General features: G+C 41.9%; 1 long non-coding RNA gene across 1 annotated transcript in view; it reads right to left on the bottom strand.

Annotated features, from left to right (window-relative positions):
- Positions 1-19,308, bottom strand: part of LOC146891229 (uncharacterized) — a 52,792-nt gene extending 33,484 nt beyond the window's left edge. The window contains exon 1 of the long non-coding RNA XR_015735252.1: positions 19,252-19,308. This is a non-coding gene — a long non-coding RNA (uncharacterized LOC146891229). The remainder of the gene's footprint in view (positions 1-19,251) is intronic.
- Positions 19,309-19,711: the final 403 nt, after the last annotated feature.

The raw sequence follows: 19,711 nt of genomic DNA, 5'->3' as shown, positions 1-19,711 counted from the left end.
AGCTCACACATGTGCACAAGGGCTCATGTAGCTGCGTCATGCCGCACATAGGTCATGTCTGACGGCTTATCTGAACATGTGTGGCCCTGGAACCCGAAAGTGTCAGACATATTGTGACTGAATCATAACATTCCACTCTTTTGTTTATTATAAAAATTGGGGAGTTTGCAGTCTTTAGTGGGTGGGAATAAGGCAAAAATTTGGGAAGTTTGGGGTTTTTAATGGGTGGGAAAGGCGTGTCATAAGGTCTCTCATGACAGTTTCCTGCTGATTTTGTGGGCATCAGAGAGTTGAGATGCTTGGCCACATCCCGGGGTGGCTAATTACTTTTGTGTTTTGGGGGGGCTCTGTGGAACTAGCTGGCTGACAGCTTGGACCTTGCAAGATGCTGGAAATGCAGAAAATTACTTCTGGAAAAAATTTAGATCCTGGTGATTAAGGGTGGAGAGTCAAAAGATGGAAGATAGAGGGGGGTTTGGGGAGGATGGAGGAGGGAATTTCCCAGGGGTTCCCAAAACCAGGAATGATAAGGGAAGAATTAATAATACTTATTCTGGGTGAGTCTGGTTCTTTTTAGATAGATCCAATTGGCTCCTTGGAGCTTATAAAAAATGTTTGAAAAGAAATAAATTTTAGACATATTAAAAGCTTATGATTACAGTGGTATAGTGTTGGAATAGAAGACAGTGGGGAGGAGGGAGGAAAAAAGGGGGAATTATTAGACCTCTCAATGTTTTGCCTAAAGCAAATCTTAAGGCACTTGTTCTCCTTAGCATCATGGTTTTACCTTAACATCCAGGAGACACTGCTGCAGTCAGTGATAAACCTGTCATGTTAAAGTCTGTTTTGTGAGTTTTTGGAGTCTGGGGCTGTGAATGTCCCCAAACTCGTTATTGTTTCTTACCACCCGGGCTTTTGACAATCCTTGTACTTCTAGCTCTTTGTTTAATGATGGTCCCTGTAATAACAGCTGGGTGGTTAACTGGAAATTTAAGTATGACACTGGAGATATAGAGAAGCAGATAGGAGAAAGAGGAAGAGGGAGAGTATATGGAGTTTGGGCACAGGAGGGTTGAGTGCAGTGATAAAACTTTTATTTTTCTGGAACTGGAGAAAGAGTGGCTGATCTTGGTGTCCTCTGGAACTTAAGGGAGCAGGGTCCTGTTTGAGTTACCATACACAAGAGGTTATCTTGAGCTAGAAGAGTAAAAGGTTTAAGGTGAGGCAGGTGGATCCAATGAGAGAGTCCCTTGAGCTTGGTAGCTGTGGGAGTTACAAGAATTACTTTAAAGGGGCCCTGCCATTTAGGGGAAAGGGGTGAGCGGCGTTGGTCTGGGGGAGAGAATAGTACCTGATCTCCTATTTTAATTGGCGGTGGGCATGGATTTCTCCTATTTTAATTGGCGGTGGGCATGGATTGGCACATGGTTGAGGTAATGAGTGGTTGGTAAAATCCCATAATAGAGAGTGAAGATGGTGTAACAGCAGGCTAAGCAGGTGATCAAGAAGGGGAGAGGTTTTAGGTGAGAGACCAGAGGTTAAAACCAGCCACCCATACATGAGTTCAAAGGGCGAGATGGAAAGGGGGTTTTGGGGGAGAGCCCTAAGTCTAAGAAGGACCAGAGGCAAAAGTGAAGCTCCTGTGACATCTTAACAGGAACACTTTTTAAAGGAAGGTTAGTTCATTCTACCTTTCCTGAAGACTGAGGATGGTAGGGGATATGAAATTTTCAGGGAATGTTAAGAGCCTTAGATAAAGTCTGAGAAGTCTGGTAAATTCTGGGCCATTATCCAACTGAAGAGAGGTTGGGATTCTAAACTGGGGGATAATTTCTCAGAGAAGAACATCGGAAATTGTTTGGGCCCTCTTGTTAGTAGTGGGGAACACTTCAATCCACCCAGACATGGTGTCCACCAAAACCAGGAGATATTTAACTTATCTGACTGTTGGAATACGAGTAAATCGAGCTGCCAGTCAGTTCCTGGAAGGGAGCCCCTGTTCTGGTGGGTGGGAAAAGGAGAGATACAATATTTGGTCTTGGGATCTGACTTTTGACAGATTTTACGAGAGACAGTGACAGCTTTTAAGAACTCTAAGTCCTCAGGGGTGGGTTGGAGGTGAGCCTTGACAAAATGAAACAGAGCTTTGCTATTAGGATGAAAAAGCTGATGTAGGTAGGACAGAATTTGGCGGGTGTCAGGGGGTGTCTGCGAGAATGTGGGCTGTACTGTATGAACCTCCTGAGGTGATCAGGGTAGGTTTCGGCTCTGGAATGCTGTTGTTCTAGCTGCTTGGTCAGCCCGGTTATTTCCTTTGGAAATAATGGAATTGTTGGTCTGATTAGATTAACTGTGGATAATTCCTATAGCTTTGGAGAGATGGGAGGCTTTTAACAAGTCCATCATACAACCTGAGTTAGTTATGGATCCTCCTTTCCTTGTAAGAAGCCCATGCATAGGAGAGGAGAATATGAAAGTCATATTTGGAGTCTGTGTAAACATTTAAAGTTTGTACCTTTGCTAACTAGAAGGCATTGGTAAGGGCTATTAATTCAGCCTGCTGATTAGTGGTATGGGCAGGGATTGCCTGTGCCTTCACCACCCCAGCATCTGACACGAAGGCATAGCCTGCTCTACAGGTCCCTTCACATAAAAAGGAGCTACCATCTGTGCACCAAATATAAGTGGCCTGGGACAGTTTGCTGTCCTGTATATGTGAGGGGTGGGGCAGTAGATCCTCTAAGATTTCTATGTAGGAGTGAGATGGGGAGTAATTAATGTTAGATTGAGGTAGGAGATTTGAGCTATTAAGGAGTAGGCAACCTTGGAAAGTGAGTGTGGCATCTTCTACTAGTGCCACCTGGAGGGAAAGAACTCAGGAAGGGGGTAAGGTTTGTAAGCCTTTGTAAGTTAAGAGATAGGACAGATTGTGGTGGCAGAAGACAGTGGTGGGTGACCCAAAGGTTAGTCTCTTTGACTCATGAATAAGAAGCTCAGTGGTCACTAAAGTGCATATGCAGGGTGCTCAGATCTGAGTGATAAGGTCCAGCTTCTTTGACAGGTATGCTACAGGTGCAAAAGAAGGTCCTAGCTAATGTCCTAAAACTCCAAGGGCATATCCCTCCTTCTCTGATACATAGAGGGAGAAAGGACGAGTTAAATTTGGGAGATGAAGAGCTGGAGCCTAGATAAGGGTCTGCTGGGTCTCTGGAAGGATTTAGTAATGGAATGGAGAAGGGGATCATGCAGAGAGCCAAGAGTTGCCTCATATAAGGGGCAGGCAAGGGAAGAAAAAAAGGGGGGATCCAGGAATGCAGGAAGCCAGCCATTCCTAGGAATGATAAAACCCCCTCTTTTGTAGAAGGAACTGCAAGGGACTGAATTAGCTTTTTTCTGTCTAGGGTAATAGCTTTTTTGGTTGGGGTAATAGTTAATCCCAAGTAAATAACCTGAGAGGTAGACAGTTGGACCTTAGAAGGTGAGACTCTATAGCTCTTTTTGGACAGGAAATTTAAAAGAGCAGATCTTGCTGATCTCCAAGGATAGACTGCAAAGTAAAATATCATCCACATACTGTATGAGTTTAGACTTAGGGAGAGACAGTGAGAGTAGATCAGAAGCTAAAGCCTGACCAATAGGTGTGAGCCGTCCCAGAATCCCTCAGGTAGGACAGTCCAGGTGAGCTGGGCAGAGAGGTGAGTGTCAGGGTCAATCCAGGTGAAGGTAAAGAAATTTTGAGATTGAGAGCTGAGAGGAATAAAGGAAAAAAAATCCTTAAGATCTAGAACTGAGAAGTGGGAGGTTCCTGGGGGGATAGTGGAAAGAATTGTGTAAGGATTAGGCACTACCGGATGGAGAGGGACCACTGCATAGTTAATGAGCCAGAGGTCTTGAACCAGATGATAGGTTTCCTTAGGATTTTTAACAGCATAGAGGTGTTAAAAGGAGAAGAGGTGGGACAAAATAGCTTTTTTCTTGTAAGGTCAGAGGTTTAAAGTCTCCTAAGGCTCTGGAGAGAAAGAGGGCACTGAGCTTGGATAATGTACGTAGTAGGATCTTGTAATTGGATAACAATGGAGGAATGGTATTTAGCAACAGAGGGGTTTGGGGTGTCCCAGACTGGGAATCCACCTGAGAGGCTGGTAGAGGAAAAGACACACTGGAACTGGGAGGTTGGGAAGCTAGAAGGAGGAGGAGGGGAACTGTTGGTGAGTCTGGGGTCAGGCGAATGGAAGGAACAAATGAAATGGAAGCTTCTACTTTTGCTAAAAAATCTTTCCATAAGAGGTACTGGGCAGGTTGGCGTGACTAAAAATAAATGAGTGAGATAAATACCCCTAAAAACACAGTTAAGTGGTGAGGTCTGCTGAGGGATATAAGGCTGTCCTCCTACCCCGTCAATAGGAAAACTAGAAAGAGAGGTAGGCCCCTAGAATTCACTCAGTACCAAGTATGTGGCTCCAGTGTCCAAGAAAAAGGAGATGGGCCGTCCTGATACCATAATGTTTACCCATGGCTCCCTGTTACAGATGATGGTTGTGGTCAGGTCAAAGAAATCCCGGGCAGCCTCACTCGTCCATGGCCAGACCAAGAAGGTCAACTTGGGAATATTTTGGGTTTGATGTCACAATGTGCACGAGGACAATCAACTGCCCAATGTCTTTCCCTATGGCATCTTGGACAAGGTCTTGCAGGACCAAGATGAGGATTAGGGCATGCTCAGGCCCAGTGGCCAGTTTTACTAAATTTGAAACACGGGCCTGGCAGTTATCAAGCCTGGGGTGGGGGAGGGGAAGGGAGTTGCATGAACAGCCTGGATCGGGTGGTCTGTCGCCTCAGCCAGTCGGAGGGCCGTGGCTAACACGTGACAGTGGCAATTTCAGGCTTTGTCATTCCTCACATGGTACAACTTAAAAGCCAGCTCTAATATTTCTGTCTGTGGGGTCAAGGGGCCTTTCTCCAAATGTCTAAGTTTAGCCTTAATGTCAGGGTGGCACTGAGAAAAAAAAAAGTCATGGGTAACTGTCTTCCTTCTGTGGTTTCTGGATCTAAGTTAGTATATTGTAACAGGGCTTTAGTGAGGCATTCCAAAAATGCAGAAGGATTTTTCTTTGAATCTTGAATGATCTCTAAGAGCTTATTATAGTTTTCTGGCTTGAGGGCAGCCTTATTGAGACCTGTCAGAAAGCAAGTCAAACACTGGTCCCTAGCTAAAATTCCACCTGAGGTGCTATAATCCCAGTGTGGTTCCTGCTTGGGGACCACCTCTGCCCCCAGGGAGTGTGTTGTATGAGTTTGGTGAACCTCATCTGCATGTAGTCTGGCCTGCTCCCAAACTCGCCTGTGCTCTTCAGGAAGTAGGTTATTAGATAGGATCATATAGATATCATGAAAGGTGAGATTATAAAATGGAGCGGGAGTAGCTGCCTGTTGAGGTCGGAAAGGAGGGGGTTCGTTAGCTGGGTTCAGAGCGGAATGGAGTGTTCTTCCCGCTCAAAAGGCATAGCAAGGATCGTGTGAGCAGGTAAAGAATTTGCAAGGACAGAGGGCTTAGGCTCAGAGCTTAGATAGTAAAAGGCTTGGATATAAGGAAACTCCCTCTGTGCACTGTGCATGGTGCACTGACAGTACTTAGAAATCTCCTGTAGAATATCGGGATCAAAGCTGTGATTAGGTAGCCACTTTAAACTGCTATCTAAATTGTAACAAGACCATGTTTTTGAACAAAGATGGACAAGTGTGGGAATCTGTAAGTAGGGCATTAAGGCCTGGGGTTTTAGGGCCTCTAAAAGGCATCCCAGGGGGGAAGCTGGATTGAGGGTCTTAGATGGCTTGCTATCCACAGCTGAAACTGTGAAAACCTGCAGAAATGGCAACACCACAAGGCTTATAGGGGGATGGCTCCCCTCTATGGGCAGGGTGTGAAATGGCGGCGAACTCCTCGGGGCTTGTAGACGAGCGCCCTCTATCTGTAGGCTGGATGTTAAAGCACGACTGGCTGCAGTCTGGGTGACTGGGAATCCAGAGAGGCTAGACACTGAGCAGTCTCTCACAGCAGGGGCCACTGATGAGTGGTCCAAAAGAAAAAAGAAAAAGAAAAAGAAAAAACCATCATGATTTTAGCTAAGGGAAGCAATCTAGAGATGAATATCAGCAAAGGGCTCAACCATAACCATGAAGGCCGTGCTAGGGGGTTGTCCCCCCATTTCTCGGAACACTAGAAGATTGTCAGGAGCTCAGCAGTCAATTCCTCAGGTTTGGAGAAACAGTGAGGCTGATCAGAATGGGGTAAATCACCAACTGAAGCCAGTGGTGTGTGTAGAGGTCAAGCTCAGGTCAAGCTCAGGCAGATGGAACACCTGGTTGTTGTGGAAAAAAATACCCGGTTCCAGATCCTGACCCCGGGAGAAGGGCAAGAGAGCCTCCCGAGTCTCATGGCGCCAATAAAATTACCTTGTGCATGTGAGAAGAAAACACAGAACATGTAACAAACATGCTTAGGAGTTTATTGGGGGTGTAGAGGCCTGGTGAGGTCAGGATGCAGAGAGAGAGAGGGCTAAAGATAATACGTCCAGCTATTAAGAGCTGCCTAGTGCATGGGCATAGGGGGTCACATCATATGCAGATGATGGAGCTCACTCATGTGCACAAGGGCTCACGCAGCTGCGTCATACGTGGGTGATGTAACCATGCCACACATGGGTCATGCCTGAGGGCTTGTTCACACATTCATGACCCTGGAACCTAGAAGTGTCAGCCATATTGTGGCTGAATCATACCAATTTTCTTTTGCGTCTTCATATTTTTTACTAGTATTTTCTAAATCCCCATGTCTCTACCCTGGCGGGAGGTATTTTTGTTGAGGCTGGTCCCTAACACTCTTATTGATGACCTTCATTCTCCTCAAAACTTCCTTTCATTGACCTTTCTAGAACGTCTTCTTGCTGAAGACCTCTCCTGCTTACCTCCTGAAGCATCTAACCAAAGACATTACCCAGAAAGTACTCTCTTGTCCTGGCTTATTAGCCTTCATTATCCTTGCTACTGTTTGCCTCCTCAGTATCACCTGAAGTTCACGTGCTGAAGACTTGCTCTACAGTGCAGTAGACTTGGAGCACGAGAGTAAGTGATTCAGTTATGAGGGCTTGGGTCTTATCCATAGATTAATGTGTTGATGAGTTCATAGCCATTAAAAGTGGTAGAAACATTAGGTGAGGGCTAGGTAGAGAAAATAAGTCACAGCAATGAGGTTTGATGGGTAATTTTATTTCTTTATTTCTCTCTCTCTCTCCGCCATTCCTCCCTTTCTTGCCTCTCGCTCTCTTCTTCTCCCCCTCCCTCTCTCTTTCTCTTTCTTAGCTGTCATAACATAAGCAGCTTATGTCTGCAGTTTTCCTACTCTGCCATGACGTTCTGCTTCGCCACAGGCCTAGAAACAACAGAACCAAACAACTGTGGACTGAAACCTCCGGATCCAAGAGCTAAAATACACATTTTCTTTTTTAGTTGAGTTTGCTTATTCTGACACAGTGATAGAAAGCCAGCACAATCTTCTCCCTTCTCTAAAGTAATCTATTTTTTTATTCTCTTCTCCTATTATCGTCCTTCTTCTCCATGCTAAGGACCAGCACCAGAACCTCGTTCTACCACCGGGCCTCATCCCTTCTGGTTGTTATAATAGATTTAGGGTGGTTAAAACCAATATTCTGTTGGATTCTATATAAGTAATACACACTTGTTCAATTTATTTCTCCAACACTCTTATCATGGATTTAAGTATACTTCAGATTTCATCTATAAAATCAACGAAAGTAAACTTCAAAGTTATCTTCCAATCCAAATCTACTTCCACTAATTCTCTTATTTCAAATGATCTATAAAACATTTCCTCTTGTCAATGTACTTGTAGGTTCATGGGTGAAAAGCAACCAAACCCAGCCATTATTCCCCAGTGTGCCCTGCAGATGGGAAAGAGGAAGATAGACAGCAATCAGAGGCTAGCTTGTTCTTCAGCTAAACTTGGAATATTTACCATCGTAGCTGGGAATATGACAAAAGGAAATTAGGCAAGAGGAAGCTCCATCTGTTTCTTTTCAGTGCATTCTCTTCATCCCTGCCCCGAGACAAGGGCCATTAACCACAGAACAACATGTATTGTGGATGAACAGATCCCAAATAGCAGAGATTAATCCCATGCAAGTGGGTTTGATCCTCCAAATAAGCAAACAAATTAGCTTGGTAAACAGACTTGGGGAAGGATGGTTGGAGATGCAGAGATCCCTCGAATTGGATTTTAACAAATTTAATGGAATTTCTAAAGTGAATGGAGAGGCTTCAAGAGGGTTGAAGCATCAGGGAAAACCCAAAGTTTAGAGAGTAGTGGTTTTTGATTGATTGAAACTGACTGGGAATGTCACCCGGGCTGAAACCAAGACCAAGTGCAATGAACATCCACCTCATCACAGACTGAACTTCACTGAGAATTCAAAGGCAAACAAACACACTTACAAATTACCCCTGGGGTGCTAATAAGAATAGAGCCGTAGAGAATAGCACCAGAGGGAAACCCACCTTAGCAGTCTGGGCAGGGAGGCAAATCCCTAGTCCAGGAATGTACTGCTGCCAGGGGCATCTGAAAAATTCTTTCACTTGATATCTCTGGTGCCCTCATATTTAACTGGTTTATCCAAAGGACAAAGGATGTGATCAATAAGATTGTGACATATGTGTCTTCATTTCTTTTTAACTGCTTAACAGTTTTTGCTTGGCTTATGTTTCTCCTGCTGTTGAGTATCACCTGGGATATATTTGGGTCTATCTGGTGAGGGTGTGAACATACTTGTGCACATGTTTATAGTCTGTTTTATCTATGTGTACAATTCTTTGATCTATTCTATCCTAATATAGTGGCCATCTCCATCTTAATACCTTTACTATTTTCCCCTCAATTAACATGTATGAGTGCATATACATATATTTTACATATATGTATGTGTATATTTAATTAATTTATTTTTCAGGGTGTTAATTATTTAACTGCTGCATGGTTCTTGTAGCTTTTGTTAAAGACTTATGTTTTATGGCAGTTTTAGCTACACAGAAAAATTGAAAGCCAAATACATACATATATATATATACATGTATATATATATGTATATATATATATATATTCTGACCCGACCTGTGCAGCTTCCTCTAAAGGAACATTATGGCTGGATATTAGGATAAGTGTATCTTTCCTTCAATAAGAAACTGCCAGGCTGTCCCTTGCATGTCTGTACCAGTTCCTATTCCAATCTACAAGGAGTTGGAGAGCTCTTGTTGCCCCACTCCCTTGTCAGCATTATTGGTGCGGAATGGAGCTTCATTCTAGTTTTAACTGGCATCTTTCTGATGGCATCTAAAATGGGAAGTTTCTTTATGTGCCTTTTTCCATATGCTTCCTCTTCAGTGCCTTATCTTCAGTGAGGTATCTAGTAAGATCTTCTAGAGAGATCTTAGAGATTATAAATACAATCTTCAAGTTTATTTATATATGTATGCCAGGACTGCGCCTGAGTATATGTCTATGCACCATGTACTTGACTAGTGACATCAGATATCCTGGGACTGGAGTTACAGACAGCTCTGAGTCACGATGCGGGTGCCAGGGATCAAACCGGAGTCCTCTGGAAGAGCAAGCAGAGCCAACTCTCCAATCCCCTGGCACATTCTAAATTAGATTGCTTGTTTAGAAAGTGTTGAATTTTAACCTTTTGTATAATAGTCCTCTACCTCTTTATCAGCTGCATGTTTTGGAAATATTTCTCCTAGCTTGTGGCTTTTGTAAAAGGGTGGGGTCCCTGATGGAGATTGGACCCAGAGCTATGCAGATGCCAGTCTAACACTCCACTAGGGACATTACCCATGCCCCCGGTCACCCCTCTCATTGTCCTAACTTTACCTGTAGAGAACAGACTTTGATCTTTGGAAAGGTGAAAAATGATACAGAGACATAAATAGATAACAGATAACTAAACAGAGACTTAGAAAAATTTTAAAAAGAAATTGCAACTGATTCATTGTGACATCCTTGATTCTTTTACACATAGAGGAAAACTGAATATGCCCTGTGAACCTAATAAGGGTGTTAAAACAGACTGCAGTTTTATTGATGTGAAAACAATTCATTTCAGCAGAATATTCCATTCTTAGGACTCATGTGCAGTGGGATATCATTAATCAATTTTCTAAACTAGAGAGAATGAAAAACTTAAAAACTTCAATATTTCCAGATAGAGTGGTCCAATCTTAATGATATTCAACCTAATAGGTGGGACAGCACACGGCGATGATTAGAACCAGTGACAGTTGAAACTTGATGATCTCAAACCATATACACAAAGAACTAGGCTGCTTCCCAGCCCCTATCAATGTGAGCCAGGAACAAATTTGAAGAGCATGGTGTTCTTTCCCCACACTATCTCAAAGGTCAGGAAGGCAGAAGAGAGCTAATGTAACTGAACTTCCTGTTAGCTGATGCTGACACACCGCTGTTATGGGGGTGCCGAGCTTCCAGAGGATCATGTGGTTGTGGTGGCAACCATTTTACCAGACTTGGACTCAGGATAGGAGAGAGCTAAGGAGATGTGACAGCAGCACCTTCCTGACTTCTGGATCGCTGCTTTGGGGGTTACATCCTCAGATTCACAGTTAAGTAATCACTTCCGAGTCCCATGTCCAGTTTTCAAACATTTCGTTCCTTGTAATCTACATCATGTTCCATTCCTTTACCAAAAAATGACTCTCTTTACTTGTCAGGTGAATTCTTACTCTTTTTTTTTTAATGTATACAATATTCTGTCTGCATGTATGCCTGCAGGCCAGAAGAGGGCATCAGACCTCATCACAGATGATTGTGAGCCAACATGTGGTTGCCGGGAATTGAACTCAGAACCTTTGGAAGAGCAGGCTTCTTAACCGCTGAGCCATCTCTCCAGCCCCTTCTTACTTGTTCTTTAGCTTCAGTTTGACAATAACACGCTGGAGCTCAACTGCCCACATCCGTCCCTCCAATCTGCCAGTAACCACTGCGTGTCACTGGGTGCTTGTATTTATTTATCTTTCCATTTCCATTTCTCTTCCATCCCTTCTTTTTTTTGAAAGTAATTTTATTAAATTATAAAAGTTTCCATTTCAGCCCCTTCTCCCACCACCCTCCCACTCCCCCCACTCCCTCTCCTCCTCCCTCTCCATCCCTAAGAGCAGTCAGGGTTTCCTGCCCAGTGGGAAGTTCAAGTTCCTCCCACCTCCCTCCAGGTCCAGGAAGGTGAGTGTCCAGACAGACTGGATCCGCAAAATCCAGTATATGCAGAGGAAACAAGTCCCAGTGTCATTGTCAATGCTTTTCAGAAAGACTCCGGGCCAGCCACATTCAGAGAATCCGGCCCCATTCAGAGAATCTGGTTGGATCGCGTCCTCGTTCAGGCCCAGTCCAACTGGCCTTGGTAAACTCTCATTAGATCCGTCCCTTTGTATCAGTGGGTGATCGCATCCCTCGCAGTCCTTATTTCCTTTTTCATTTTCTTCATCCTTCTGCTCCTCATTTGGACCTTGGGGGACTCAGTCCAGTGCTCAAATGTGAGTCTCCGTCTGTATTGCCATCCATCGTCGGATGAAGGTTCTCTCTGGTCTTGCCTTCTTGGCTCACGTTCTCTTTCCTTCTGCTTCTCGTTTGGACCTAGGGAGTTAAGTCCAGTGTTCTGATGTGGGTCTCTGTCTCTATCTCCATCCATCGCCAGATGAAGGTTCTGGGACTCTTGTCTATTTCCAATCTCCAGGCAGATAGCTACATGATTTTCATCAGGTTCACCTTCTTATTTAGCTTCTCTAGGATCACGAATAATAGGCTCAAAGACCTTTAATTATGGTTAGAATCCACATATGAGTGAATACATACCATATTCCTCTTTTTGGGTCTGGCTTACCTCACTCAGTAAAGCGTTTTCTATTTCCATCCATTTGCATGCAAAAGTCAAGATGTCATTGTTTTTTACCGCTGAGTAAAACTCTAATGTGTATATGTTCCACACCTTTTTTAACTATTCTTCTATTGAGGGGCACCTAGGTTGTTTCCAGGTTCTGGCTAATACAAATAGTGCTGCTATGAACATAGTTGAACAAAAGGTTTTGTAGTATGATAGGGCATCTCTTGGGTATGTTCCCAAAAGTGGAATTGCTGGGTCCTGAGGGAAGTTGACTCCAAGTTTCCTGAGAAACCGCCACACTGATTTCCACAGTGGCTGCACAAGTTTGCATTCCCACCAACAATGGATGAGTGTTCCCCTCATTCCACATCCTCTCCAGCATAGGCTATCATTGGTGGTTTTGAGTTTGGCTATTCTGACAGGTGTAAGATGATATCTCAAAGTTGTTTCGATTTGCATTTCCCTGATCGCTAAGGAGGTTGAGCATGACCTTAAGTGCCTTTTGGCCATTCGAAGTTCATCTGTTGTGAATTCTCTGTTCAGTTCAGTACCCCATTTTTTAATTGGGTTAATTAGAGTTTTAGTGTCTAGTTTCTTGAGTTCTTCGTATATTTTGGTGATCAGATCTTTGTCTGATGAGGGGTTGGTGAAGATCTTCTCCCAGTCGGAAGGTAGCCTTTTTGTCTTACTGACAGTGTCCTTTGCTTTGCAGAAGCTTCTCAGTTTCAGTAGGTCCCATTTATTCATTGTTTCTCTTATTGTCTGCACTCCTGGGGTTCTGCTTAGGAAGTGGTCTCCTGTGCCTATATCTTGTAGACTACTTCCCACTTTCTCTTCTATCAAGTTCAAAGTGGTCGGATTAATGTTGATGTCTTTAATCCATTTGGACCTGAGTTTTGTGCATGGTGATAGATATGGATCTATTTTCATTCTTCTACAGGTTGACATCCAGTTATGCCAGCACCATTTGTTAAAGATGCTTTCCTTCTTCCATTGTATACCTTTAGCTCCCTTGTCAAATATCAGGTGTTCATACATTTGTGGGTTAATACCCGGGTCTTCTATTCGATTTCATAAGTCGACTTCTCTGTTGTTATGCCAATACCAAGCTGTTTTCAATACTGTTGCTCTGTAATAGAGTTTGAAGTCAGGGATGGTAATGCCTCCAGAAGTTCCTTTATTGTATAAGATTGTTTTGGCTATCCTGGGTTTTTTTGTTTTTCCATATAAACTTGATTATTGTTCTCTCAAGGTCTGTGAAGAAGTTTGGTGGGATTTTGATGGGAATAGCATTGATTGCTTTTCTATAGATTGCTTTTAGTAGAATTGCCATTTTTACTATGTTGATTCTCCCAATCCAAGAACAGGGGAGGTCTTTCCATTTTCTGGTATCCTCCTCAATTTCTTTCTTCAAGGACTTAAAGTTCTTGTCAAATAGGTCTTTCACTTCCTTGGTTAGAGTTACCCCAAGATATTTTTTTGATATTTATTTATTTATTATGTATACAATATTCTGTCTGTGTGTATGCCTACAGGCCAGAAGAGGACACCAAACCCCATTACAGATGGTTGTGAGCCACCATGTGGTTGCTGGGAATTGAACTCAGGACCTTTGGAAGAGCAGGCAATGTTCTTAACCTCTGAGCCATCTCTCCAGCCCCCCCCCAAGATATTTTATGCTATTTGTGGCTACCATGAAAGGTGATGTTTCTCTGATTTCCCTCTCTGCTTCTTTATCCTTTGTGTATAGGAGGGCAACCGATTTTTTGGAGTTGATCTTGTATCCTGCCATATTACTAAAGGTGTTTATCAACTGTAGGAGTTCTTTGGTAGAGTTTTTGGGGTCGCTTATGTACACTATCATATCGTCTGCAAATAACGAAAGTTTAACTTCATTCTTTCCAATTCGAATCCCCTTGATCCCCTTATGTTGTCTTATTGCTATTGCTAGAACTTCAAGCACTATATTGAAGAGGTATGGAGAGAGTGGACAGCCTTGTCATGTTCCTGATTTTAGTGGAATGACTTTGAGTTTCTCTCCGTTCAATTTGATGTTAGCTGTCGGCTTACTATATATTGTTTTCATTATATTTAGGTATGATCCTCGTATACCCAATCTCTCCAACACCTTTATCATAAAGGGGTGTTGAATTTTGTCAAATGCTTTTTCAGCATCCAATGAAATATTCATATGGGTTTTTTCTTTCAGTTTATTTATATGATGAATTACATTGATAGATTTGCGTATGTTGAACCAGCCCTGCATCTCTGGGATGAAGCCCACTTGATCATAATGGATAATTTTTCTAATGTATTCTTGAATTCAGTTTGCCAGTATTTTATTGAGTATTTTAGCGTCAATGTTCATGAGTGAGATTAGTCTGTAATTCTCTTTCTTGGTTGTGTCTTTGTGTGGTTTTGGTATCAGGGTAACTGTAGCTTCATAAAAAGAGTTTGGCAATGATTCTTCTGTTTCTATAATGTGAAATACATTAAGGAGTATAGGTATTAGCTCTTCCTGGAAGTTCTGGTAGAATTCTGCATTGAAACCATCTGGTCCTGGGCTTTTTTTGGTAGGGAGGTTTTTGATAACAGCTTCTAATTCTTCGCGACTAACAGGTATATTTAGATTGTTCACCTGGTCTTGATTTAACTTTGGTAAATGGTATTTATCTAAAAACCAATCCATTTCTTGTACATTTTCCAACTTTGTGGCATATAAAATCTCGTAGTAAGAACTAATGATTCTCTGAATTTCCACTGTGTCTGTTGTTATGTCCCCCTTTTCATTTCTGATCTTATTAATTTGAGTGCTCTCTCTCTGCCGTTTGATTAGTTTGGCTAGGGGATTGTCAATCTTGTTGATTTTCTCCAATAACCAACTTTTTGTTTTGTTGATTTTTTGGATTGTTTTCTGTGTTTCTATTTTGTTGATTTCAGCCCTCAGTTTGATTATTTCCAATCTTCTACTCCTCCTGGGAGAGTCTGCTTCTTTTTTTTCCAGAGCTTTTAGGTGTGTTGTTAAGTCTCCAATATGTGCTTTCTCCATTTTCTTTAATTGGGCACTTAGTGCTATGAACTTTCTTCTTAGCACTGCTTTCATTGTGTCCCATAGGTTTGAGTATGTTGTGTCTTTATTTTCATTAAATTCAAGGAAGACTTTAATTTCTTTCTTTATTTTTTCCTTGACCCAGGGATGATTCAGTAGTTGACTGTTCAACTTCCATGCGTTTGTAGGCTTTCTGGTGTTCGAATTGTTATTGAATTCTAACTTTATTCCATGGTGATCCGACAAGACACAGGTGATTACTAATACTTTTTTGTATCTGTGTAAGTTTGCTTGTTACCAAGTATGTGGTCAATTTTTGAGAAGGTTCCATGAGCTGCAGAGAAGAAGGTATATTCTATCCTTTTTGGGTGGAATGTTCTATAGATATCTGTTAAGTCCATTTGATTCATTACCTCTAATAATTCTCTTATTTCTCTGTTGAGTTTCTGTTTGATTGACCTGTCCACTGGTGAGAGAGGTGTGTTGAAGTCTCCTACTATTAGTGTGTGTGGTTTGATGACTGCCTTGAGTTCTAAAAGTTTTTCTTTTACATAAGTGGGTGCTTTTATATTAGGGGCATAGATATTCAGGATTGAGACTTCCTCCTGATGAGTATGAAATGTCCATCTCTGTCTCTTCTGATTGATTTTAGTTTGAAGTTAATTTTGTTAGATATTAGAATGGCCACACCAGCTTGTTTCTTAGGTCCGTTTGCTTGGAAAACCTTTTTCCAACCCTTTACTCTGAGTAGATGTCTATCTTTGTGGTTGAGGTGTGTTTCTTGTAAACAGCAGAATGTTGGATCCTGTTTTCTTATCCAGTCTCTTAGTCTGTGCCTTTTTATAGGTGAGTTGAGTCCATTAATATTAAGTGATATTAATGACCAGTGGTTGTTGATTCCGTTTATTATTTTTTGTGTGTGTCTGTGTAGTAGAGTTTGTGTGTTTCTCTTCTTTGAGTTGTGGTTGCGAAGGGTCGCTAGATGTCTGAGTTATTGTAGGCAGTGTTGGCAATGTTGGATTCCTTGGGTTGCGATTTTCCTTCTATTACTTTCTGTAAGGCTGGATTTGTGGCTACGAATTGTTTAAATTTATTTTTATCCTGGAATATTTTGTTTTCTCCGTTGATAGTGAATGATAGCTTGGCTGGGTATAGTAGTCTGGGTTTGCATCCATGGTCTCTTAGTTTCTGCAGTACCTCTATCCAGGATCTTCAGGCTTTTATGGTTTCCATAGAGAAGTCTGGTGTAAGCCTGATAGGTTTACCTTTATAAGTCACTTGACCTTTTTTCTTTGCAGCTCTTAATATTCTTTCTTTAATCTGTATGTTTTGTGTTTTGATTATTATATGGTGAGGGGACTTTTTTTTTGATCCAGTCTATTTGGTGTTCTGTATGCTTCTTGAAACTTCATAGGAATATCGTTCTTTAGATTGGGAAAGTTTTCTTCTATAATTTTGTTAAATATATTTTCTGGGCCTTTGATCTGCAGTTCTTCTCCTTCTTCAATCCCTATTATTCTTAGATTTGGTTTTTTTATTGTGTCCCAGATTTCCTGAATGTTTTGTGAAGAGAATTTGTTGGATTTTCTGTTTTCTTTGACCAGAGCATTTATTTTCTCTATGGTATTTTCAGAATCTGAGATTCGTTCTTCTATCTCTTGTATTCTATTGGTTATGCTTGATTCTGTAGTCTCCGTTCGTTTACCTAGGTTTTCCATATCCAGCCAGTTCTCAGTTTGTGTTTTCTTCATTGCCTCCATATCAGTTTTCAATTCTTGGACTGTTTCCTTTACCTGTTTGATTGTTTTTTCTTGGTTTCTCAGGGTGTCATTCACAGATTTACTTATTTCTTCAAACTTTTTGTTATATTTCTCATCCATTTCTATACTCATTTCTTCAAACTTTTTGTTATACTTCTCATCCAATTCTTTAAGGGAGTTATTCATATCCTGTTTAAGGGACTCTACTGCTTTCTTAATGGCTGTTTTTTTCCACTTCTTCTGGATTAAGGTGTTCAAGTCCTTCTATTGTAGGGTCGTTGGGATCTGGTGTTTTCATGTTGTTTTTCAGATTGTTGGAGGAGGTCTTGCTTTGGCGTCTGCCCATCTCTTCGTTCAAATGCTCTCTATTGGAACCTCTGGTAGCGGGTCAGGTTCCCTTGTTGAGCAGGGAATTCACTGATAGCATGCCTACCTTTCCTCAGGCAGGCTATTGAAGCATAGGCACTCCCTCTTTCCGGGATGCGCCTACAGAGCAGGCCCAGCGTGCAAGGCAACTGAGCTGGGGAAATTTTATGGCCCCAGTGGGAAGAGAGAAATATAGGAATTTGTACCTGGATAGAAGCTGGGATGGCAGGCGGGAGAGCTTAGCAGGGTGGAGCCAGCACTGCAGGGTGACCTGGGAGTCTATGGGGTCGGGGAAAGTTCGAGCTCCTCCTCGCCGGGCCCCTGCAACGGGCCCGAAGCAAACTCACCCCTTTGATGGCCCTCTGGATGGAAGCTGGGATGGCTGGCAGGAGAGCTTAGCAGGGTGGAGCCAGCACTGCAGAGTGACCTGGGAGTCTATGGGGTCGGGGAAAGTCCGAGCTCCTCCTCGCAGGGCCCCTGCCACAGGCCCGAAGCAAACTCACCCCTCTGATGGCCCTCTGGATGGAAGCTGGGATGGCTGGCAGGAGAGCTTAGCAGGGTGGAGCCCTCTTCCATCCCTTCTTGAAGATGGGATGACAGGTATGTTTTTCTGTCATCCTTGGTCTTATTTTCTTGAGACAGGGGTCTTACTGAACCAGAAGGTAGGCTAGCGAGGGAGTAAGTTCTGAGAATCTGCCAGTCTCTGCTGCCTAATTCTGGATTCCAGGGACACACAACTATGCTGGACTTTTTAAGTGGGTGTTGGGAATTCTAAACCAGATCCATGCTTACAGAATGAGCACTTCTTATCTACTGAACTATTTCCACATCTCAACCGTTTTATGATTTTATGACCTCCCAACCCTCTTCCCCACACATTTATTGAATGAATGCTGCAGAACCAAAGGTATATGTACATAAGATTAAAGGCCCACTAGTTCCCAAAATTAGCAACTGGGCAGCACTGGAGATGACTCAAAGCATGCATTGTGCTGTATTATTCGAATATTTAAAGTGAATGAGTAAAATTAGCAGCATTAACCAAGAGAAAATGGAACAATTGAATTTCCTTTCTACTTTCTTTTCATTTGATATTCTTTTAGAATTCAGGAAATCATAATCAATTGAAAAATAAAAGGTATTCAACCAGATCTGAATTAGTCATTTTATACATTAAATTTATTAATGAAAACACAAGAATACTAAAGGGACCATATTTTTCCCTTAGACTAAATATAAACCTTCTGTATCAATTATTTTATATATAAACTTCCTGTAAAGAAGTTTGCTCACTAAATGTCACAAGAATGTCTCATTGTTCTGTTCTTTTATTAGTTTTCTTCTTAGATGGATTTATTGGTCATAATTCATATGCTATAAAAAGAATACATTTTAGCTTTATACTTTTATAAGTCTTATATTTGTTCCTAAGAAAATGGCCTTGAAGTAGTAATTTGATAAGTTTGACAAGTATTTATGCTTATAACAATCAAACTGTATAATACCAGCACTCTAAAAATGCTTCCATGCCTCCTTTGTAATCAATCTATTAATTCTGACCAGATTAATACCTGTTGGCATTCAGTTAACATTTATTAATTGGGACTGGAAAGCCAGCTCAACCAATAAAGCACTTGCTACAAAGGCCGGTCAACCTGAGTTTGAATCCCCAGAAGCCACTCAAAGCCATAAGCAGTAGTTTTTGTAATTGTAGTGCATCTTGCTTAGGGAAATGGAAGGCCGAGACAAGGAAATCCACAGAAGTTCTCAGGACAGCCAGCCTGGTGCATGCAAAGTGAATTTTCAAAAGTGAAGTGGAAGGATAGGACCAACCCAGGAGATTATCCTCTGACCTCTATAAACATGCCATTGCACATGCAGACACCATCATACGCACATATGAGTGCACATACAAACATGTGTTAATTTTATGACCCAGTAGATAATAAAGCTGGAATTATAATATTCTTACTTCTGTGTCTAGCTTATTTCCTCCAAATAATATTTGGGAAATTCTCTCACATTCTTGCATGTTCCCATAGTTCATTTTGTTGACCAAGTAGCATGGTATTTCATTGTATGGATGAAGCAAAATTTATTTATCACTCACCATTTGATGTGCATTTGGTTTATCTCCAATGTAGGCCTGTGATGAGCTTTTGTCCTGAATAAAGAAAGAATTTGTCCAAGGTTAATACTCATGTCTATGGGAATAAACCTAAATATTTAGAAGGGGATTTGACAGCATGACCGTTTAGCAAAATAAAAACAGCAGGTTGTAACCTAAGGCCTATGACCTCCAAAACTTTTGACCAAGATTTCATTGCCAGGCACAAAATGCCTTCTGAAGGGCAGACCCCAAATACAGTCAGAAAATCGTGACTCTCCTGAGTGCTGTCACACCACTATTGCATCAACTTCTTTTCACATTGAACAGCAGTCAATGGAGAGAAGCATAAATTGTCAAGGTGCTGAGAATAAAGACAGTGTTCAGCCCTAAATAAGTCACCAATATCAACCCTACCACCACCATCACCAAGGTTTAGAGAACATCAAGAAAGAGAGGACAG

Source organism: Myodes glareolus, chromosome 17 (genome assembly GCF_982192425.1).
Source record: "Myodes glareolus chromosome 17, mMyoGla1.1, whole genome shotgun sequence".
Taxonomy (NCBI): Eukaryota; Metazoa; Chordata; class Mammalia; order Rodentia; family Cricetidae; genus Myodes; species Myodes glareolus.
This window is presented reverse-complemented; position numbering and strand designations above follow the sequence as displayed.